Source organism: Solanum pennellii, chromosome 12, assembly GCF_001406875.1.
Source record: "Solanum pennellii chromosome 12, SPENNV200".
NCBI classification, from domain to species: domain Eukaryota; kingdom Viridiplantae; phylum Streptophyta; class Magnoliopsida; order Solanales; family Solanaceae; genus Solanum; species Solanum pennellii.
In genome coordinates this window covers 70,134,915-70,143,273 of record NC_028648.1, presented here as the reverse complement: position 1 = coordinate 70,143,273, position 8,359 = coordinate 70,134,915, and the positions used below count along the sequence as shown (strand labels likewise).

The 8,359-nt window shown below is 32.3% G+C and overlaps 1 pseudogene; it reads right to left on the bottom strand.

The window, feature by feature from the left end:
- Positions 1-1,742, bottom strand: part of LOC107006516 — a 14,304-nt pseudogene extending 12,562 nt beyond the window's left edge.
- Positions 1,743-8,359: the final 6,617 nt, after the last annotated feature.

Below are 8,359 nucleotides of genomic sequence, written 5' to 3'. Positions count from 1 at the left end.
TTGGTGATATTTCCCAATTTCTCTTCTCTTTTGTGTTGGCTCTTATGTATGTTGTTGTTGGTGGGCTGTGACATCCTTGTAGACTGAGTTGGGTGTTTTTACCCTCAATTTGCATAATAAGAGAAGAAGAAGGGTGGACTCCTTCAAGTCCCGTGGTTTTTATCCTTCATACCGAAGGGGTTTTCCACGTATAAATCTTGTGTGTCACTTGCGTATTTATAATTCATATTTGCTTGTGATTCAATTGATGTGTTGCTGATTTGAGCTTGGTTAATATAGTGGTGAATTTCTTTTGGTAAATTGGTAAAGTATATTTGGTTGATTGTCTTGAAGTCGATCCTTGTAGGTGTTGTATCCTACTTGTGTTGTTTTGCGCCTCCCCCTACAATTTTTTGGAAGTGAATAATATCCTCTGTAGTTATTGACTCTATTAAAAAGGTAAAATCTATAATCGAGAACTGATCAAATATAAGTGCAAAATAAAAGGCTTACACGATCATAGCCACCTAATCTGATCACTGATCTCCATTAACCTAGCACGAAGAACATTAAAATATATAATATGTACGAGGAACAAGGTGAAAATAAAAAGGCTCAATGATAAAACTATGATACACTTACATTAAGAAATTAAGTGGATGACCGTAAAACTTAGGTAGTTTAAGTTCCATCGCCTTCTCCCGGTAAAAGGTACTTAGTTTTCCTATAAATGGTGCTTGATACACAGGAGAGATTTCATCATCCTCACCATCAGCCATCTAAAATTTGGAAAAAAACATTAAAAAAGTCATGATGAATAGACAACGATCTTGGAATCCTGGTTATATGCTTATTTATTGTGGTTCTTATATACTTCTATTTATGTCAATATCGTACAAACAATTATGAATAGTATAAAACTAAATTTAAAAAGAGGAGTATACAGTAATGGATTGTATGTTTCTCTATTTTTACAGTGTTATTCTTTTGTGAGTTGTAAAATTATATTTGTATTGATACATATTAATTAATAATAAATTATTTCGATAATAACAGGCTTGGGCTTGTATGTAGCGATCAAATGCACAGATATATAGTTTATTTTATCCAAAATATTATTTCGCTTGTTTGTGGATTATGGGTAAACCTTTAAAGTTTAAAGTCAAAGAGTAAAAATTTATTAAACATGGAGTTTATCCACAGAGTAAACATGGTCAAAAGATCAATATCGTATTTCTAAGTTACCCAACTTCAAGGCCTTCATTTAAGATATATATAGTTCTAAAATATGAATGTGCTTCCATTTGATACATGTATTTAAACAAACTTATGGGTGGCATTCTTTCCGCATATATCATAGTGTTTTTTTAAAAATAATACTGTATGAAATTCAATCAAATATATTTAGTGTTCACGAATAAATATTTAAATTCCAATTAAAATCATATGAAGTTTGTAGGTGCACAACTAGTTTCGAATGCAAGATATCCAATATTCTAGTCACTATTGATGTATTTGCCCAACTTAAGTAGCTTTCTTTGTACATGTATGTCATAATCATGGATTCTTGTATAATCATATTTATATTTTTGATGAAATTTCATAAACAAGACTTTTTAATCTAAAATTTGAAAACAAATATTATGAATAAGTGTATGTACCATTGCACAAATATTCTTAGATGCTTCCCCATTCTTCAAGTCCTCCCCCTTTGAATCACTCTGTTCAGCTGTATTTTCCTCACCATTGCATTTGCAAGTCATAACACCGTATTGTAAATGATCGGGGACTCATCAGACACAATAACATCACTAGCAGGGACATTCTTTTCCGCATCTAGCATCCCTACATCACCCTTATCCATTCTGACAACTAGTCATATGCAACATATCATATGTATCAAATTTTAGCATTCTAATACTTGTCTCCTCAATAAAGCACCCAAAAGTAAAATGAGAGGGAAGAAATAACTTCCAAAAAAACTGAACGCATCACTTTGAAATCTATTTTTTACAAGAAAATAGAATTTATATATGATTCATTCTTAAACATCTTTTCTTTCTTTTCCATTGAAATAACTTGAACCCTTGTTTGTTAGTATTTGTGAGTAATTTGGAGTGAAAAAAGAAGCAAAAAACAATTTTTTTATGTTTTCGAATTTCATGAAAATTCGGGGATTTTATGACATAAAATTCTAAATTTTTAATGAATTTGGAGAACTTAAGAAAGTTGTTTTCACTTTTTCCCTCCAAATCACTTTCAAAAACTCAAAAACAACTCCAATTTACATTTACAACCATACACAACTCAGATTTTCAATTGAAAATCGGAGTTGTGTTTGGTTATGAATGTAAATTGGAGTTGCTCTTGAGTTTATGCGACTGATTTGGAGTGAAAAGTACCATTTTTTTTCAAATTCTCTCAATTTTCATGGACAAACTCCCTTACATATAAAATGTATTAGCAAACGCATTCATTCCTCCACCAAACACACAAGAAAATCCTCCCTAGTTTCATCAAAACAGAATCCAGGATACAAAAAACAAACAGAAAAAAAATCCTGTTTTTCATCGCCGTATGTTCAACTCTAAACAGAATGAAAAATAAAAAAAAAGTCCTCCCGGTGATCAATTCACCGGAAAAAAAATAAAACTTCATCCATATCTTAAATCTGTTAATTTTTTTTCATTTTTTTTACAAAACATAGCAATGTTCAACAGATAAAGAAGTAATGTCGGTGAGTAAAAAAACATACAGCCATCCATCAAATTTAGCAAAAGGTAGGACTGTGCAATCGAAATTGGAGGTTGATGAAGCAAAGTAACTTAACAAAGAAGGAAACGTTGTGAGCATAGACCTACAACGACGAGTTTTGCTTCTTCTAATATTTTTCTTACTAAGTAACTGAAGACTGTGAGTAGGATAAGAGTTAATTTCTTTTCTTTATGTGAGACTTTCTGAGAAAATAACTAAAATCGTATTGAATTCACTAGTAAATTTTTATTTTAGTTTTTAAATTTAATTAAGGAATAATTTCAAGTATATATAATAAATTAGTAATTAGTTTAAAATAAATATTATCATATAATCGAAANCGTCATTTTCTTCTCATTCTCTTCGCGTTAGATCAAATCTATTTATTCCGTGACAGAGATTATCTCTTCTCAAGACTATGAATTTAAAACTTTTACGTTTGAATATCTAAGCCAAAAATATCCTATAGTTGTTAACAGTGTTGTCTGGAAAAAAAATTGGTTCTATCAATGGGAATAGACTGTTTAAAATGAATAGTATAGAAAGAGAACAACTAGTATGAAGAAAGTCATGTTGGGAGTGTTACCCCATAATGGGCTCTGCAGTACGCCATCCGGATTTAGTCGGAGCTCTAATGAAAAACTTGGTGGTAAACTAGAAAAAGAAAGAGAAAAACTAGTAAGGACAGGAATTCGATCACTTTGTAGATTAGCCTATACGACTCTATCTGAATGTGGGATGTTTTATGTACTGATTTTTCCTTTGCGCTATTGTATTTATCGCTTCACAAAGAGAGATGATATAAAGATCTAATAACTTACTTAAGGTCCTAAGGAGAATACAAATTAATATAATCAAAACTTGAGCATCAGATTCTTCGCGGTTCAAAATTTGGGTATATGATAATTGCTCGAAGGTCATTTTATCAAAATAGTCCATACAGTTTTGGTATATAACAATATACGATTTGATTGTTATCGCGAACGTGAATCGTTTCAAATGAATTACATATCAAAAGAATCAAAATGTCGAGAGAATTTCATATCTAAATTTTGGTGCTATTTAGAGGTGTTTCGAGTTGATTGAGATGGAATAGTCAAGGTATACTTCATGTATAATCAATTTCTACTTTATATATAATTAAGCTATATTTAATTTTTTGAGTATACCGTCATGTATAAATATGCTATATTAAGTAGTCAGTAATCATTATATACTTTATATGACTTTTAACCAACTATATATATATATATATATATATATATATATATATATAGTTGGTTAAAAGTCATATAAAGTATATAATGATTACTGACTACTTAATATAGCATATTTATACATGACGGTATACTCAAAAAATTAAATATAGCTTAATTATATATAAAGTAGAAATTGATTATACATGAAGTATACCTTGACTATTCCATCTCAATCAACTCGAAACACCTCTAAATAGCACCAAAATTTAGATATGAAATTCTCTCGACATTTTGATTCTTTTGATATGTAATTCATTTGAAACGATTCACGTTCGCGATAACAATCAAATCGTATATTGTTATATACCAAAACTGTATGGACTATTTTGATAAAATGACCTTCGAGCAATTATCATATACCCAAATTTTGAACCGCGAAGAATCTGATGCTCAAGTTTTGATTATATTAATTTGTATTCTCCTTAGGACCTTAAGTAAGTTATTAGATCTTTATATCATCTCTCTTTGTGAAGCGATAAATACAATAGCGCAAAGGAAAAATCAGTACATAAAACATCCCACATTCAGATAGAGTCGTATAGGCTAATCTACAAAGTGATCGAATTCCTGTCCTTACTAGTTTTTCTCTTTCTTTTTCTAGTTTACCACCAAGTTTTTCATTAGAGCTCCGACTAAATCCGGATGGCGTACTGCAGAGCCCATTATGGGGTAACACTCCCAACATGACTTTCTTCATACTAGTTGTTCTCTTTCTATACTATTCATTTTAAACAGTCTATTCCCATTGATAGAACCAATTTTTTTTCCAGACAACACTGTTAACAACTATAGGATATTTTTGGCTTAGATATTCAAACGTAAAAGTTTTAAATTCATAGTCTTGAGAAGAGATAATCTCTGTCACGGAATAAATAGATTTGATCTAACGCGAAGAGAATGAGAAGAAAATGACGGTAAAAATTGAAGAATTACTTGCAGATTGGCAAATAGGCGTCGGAGTAGGTGATGGAGTAAGGTCACTCTTAGCTTTCTATCCTCTAGAATCTTCTAACTCAATGGAATTAGTTGGACATTTTGATGGACCAGTTCATTTGAGCTTCATTATATTGTTGTGTATATGAACGCGATCATCATGTTGATTCAGTCAGCATTGTAATCACAAGCCTTGGTACTGATTTCACCAAGTTGGAATATTTCGAGAAAGTTTATGCTTTTTCTGAGAATGTGACATGGTTTTATCCATCCCTACTTTGATAAAACTCACTGTTCCCTCTTTTTTAAGGCTTCATTTGCATTCTTACTTTAATCCTCAATGATTTAACAGGTTAGCTGATTAGAGAGATGCTGGAAAAGTCCTCCAGAGTGAAATCAAAACTCATATTAAATGTATATGAACACAATCTAAGACACTGGCAAAAACTTGCCTTGACACAATGGTTGTTTTAGGTTTACTTATAAATCGAATATAGTATATTTATAAAGACATAAAATGAATGTATACTATTATACCGACATAATTAGAAAGTGCTTTCATTAAATGATATTCGACAAGTCAAGAAGAAAAGCTCTTATTCCTAGAGTATAGAACACATAAATTTAAAATCCTGAATCCGCCTCTGCCATTTAAGAAACTAAGTGTGTGCATCTCACTTAAGTAGTTGTGACCTTGTTTCAACATTTAGGAGTTTATACTTGTACATGATGTGAGGACGTTCAACTTTTGAGCATTGATAATTTCCACTCTTACTAATTACAGTTGTATTACACCGAGTACAGTCTCAAAAATCCCGGTGAAATCTTAGACATCTATTTTTAGTGCTTGAAATAGCATACAATGGGATTTACAATAAACTGTATACAATTATTGGACATGTAAGCTAAGCAAAGCAAAAAGACACGCATTATAAACTTACTTGGCTTTTCATTTTTCCATTACAATAGAATGATGAAGAGATCAATAGACTGAAAAATTGATTAAGATTTACTTTATTGCATTTTGTAGACGAGGAGGCAGAAATATGGTGCAAAAATACAGTAGGTAATTGTTACATTCTAGGTACAATTGTAAAATTGTCCTGTCATGTGGTAGGTTAAAAGTGTAGTATATTGCACCAATAGGAAGAGCGGACGAGACTGTCTATTTAAGTGGCCTAAAATTGCAGGGACCTGGTTCCTGGTAGAGTTCTTGTCTAAATTTATAATGGTGTACAACTTTAAAGTTGTCCTGTCAGTGGTTTTGTGAAGTTGTCAGTGTAATTAACCAATTGAAATGGACGAGGTTGTTGTCCAATGGTCAATAACTCTTTTTAGTCGATATAATAAAAATGACAAACAACTAGAAGATTCATTCATTCAAAAGGACAGAGAGCCAACAAGTCTTCTCAAGACCTCAGTAATGAAAAGTTTGCAAGGGACCTAGTCCCTGTAAGTCTCTGTATGTAAAAGGATGATAAGAAAGTTGTTATAAAAGCTGCCACCTCTGATGTGATAGGTGCACATCTTTCAAGAGAAGCATGTTTCAGCCAATCGGAAGTCCCAAGGAGTTTATGTCTTTATAATATATTGTCTTATACAAAAACACCAACTCAAGATCTGGAACAGAAAATCTCATAAGCTTATAAAAGAGAAGGTCATCTTCAAGGAAGAACTCAAGCACAAGAATCAACTGAAGAAGTGCTTTCTGTACATGTTTTTGTTATTGAATGTTTGTGTTGAGCTCAACTTGCAGAATTTGATTCACTTTGTTAAGAAATGTTTCAAACTCTTTCATGTAATGAGTATAAGAACATTGTTAGAGTTAACTCTCTATCTTACAATTAAAGTCTGTATTAATAAGTAAGGGTTAGTACTGTGGGCAATAGATGCATTGATTAGGCTCGTTTAAGTAATAGTTGTATTATTTAGTGTATGATTGGGAGGTTAGTCTCATTGTTGTGGTGTAAACCGTGTTTCGCTTTTTATGATATGATTAGTGAAAAGAATTGAAAATCATGTCTGACAAGTCATGGTTTTACTCCCTTGAGCAAGAAGATTTCCATGTAAAACTCTTGTGCTTGTTTTACGTAGTGTTATTTATTTTCTGCATTGTTATTCTATCAAGGAACCGGGTCTTGTGATCAGTGGTGGACAAATACATTCCAACAATTGGTATTAAAGTTTGGATTCTCTATATGTTTAACACCAATAGAGAGGTTCATGTGAGGAATAGAGACATAAGTGAACCTTCAAAGAAGTCAGTCTCCCACAAGACCACCTCTCTTTGATGTCCAATTCTAAATATGGTGGAATATTCGAATGAGAGACTATAAAATAGTTAAATACATTGAGGTATGGGATGTCATATGTGAAGGTCCTTATTTTCCAACTATGGAGGTTAATTATGGAGAAATCACAAGAGTTATTCCCAAAACTCGACATTAATATAATGTCATATAAAATGACTATGACAGAAGATTAGTCCAGAAAAATCACAAATCTAGGAAGTTATCTATGGTTGGCATTGGAGTAAATGCATAAGATCTGATCTCATCTTGTTAATCAGCCAAAGAAATTTGGGATCTTTTGAGAACAACGTATGAGGATACTGAGAATCAAGGAAATCTAAGCTAGATCTCCTTACTACTCAGTTTGAAAGTTTCACCATAAAAGATGGTGAATCCACTAAAGAAATGTGTACCAAATTATCCATCATTACAAATGAACTTATGTTCCTTGAAGAACCACTCATTGTGTTTAAGCAAGTTTCTAAAATACAGGAAATCTTTCCTAGATCTTGGAAAAATTATTTTGTTAATGGCGATGAGACAAGGGAACCTGAAGTAGTGGTGGTGTATGCACTATTTAAGAATCTTCAAGCTCATGATATGCATAGAAAAAGGGAGGAACTCATTGTCAAGGGTGAAGACAGGAGGACAGATCTGATTGTCGATATTTATCAGAAGAGAGATGCAAAAACGGATGAATTACTTGCTTCCAAGGTGTCAGAAAGTGAAAACCCTGAAATAGATGAGAACATGGACTATATCACACAACGATTTAAAAAAATTATGAGTGAATGTGGAGGTTTCATGAAGAAAGAAAATCATGACAGTGCTACAATCTCTAGTGACGTATGTTACAAGTGTGATCAACCAGGTAACCCCATTAGAGATTGTCCTATGCATAAGGCTTAACACAAGGAATATGTTAAGACCGATAAAGGTAAATACAAATAGGGGGACCACGAGAAACTGAAAAAGAAAAAGTCATACATAAAACAAGTACGATGACGCAGACCTGTTCCTTCAAAGTGAATTTTTCCTCTCCACATCGCGGAGAGATCGCGGACCACACTGCCTCAAAATTTATTTTTCGACCAAATAATTAAATGCATCTCAGCATCGAGGACTTGATCCCAGACTGTGTTT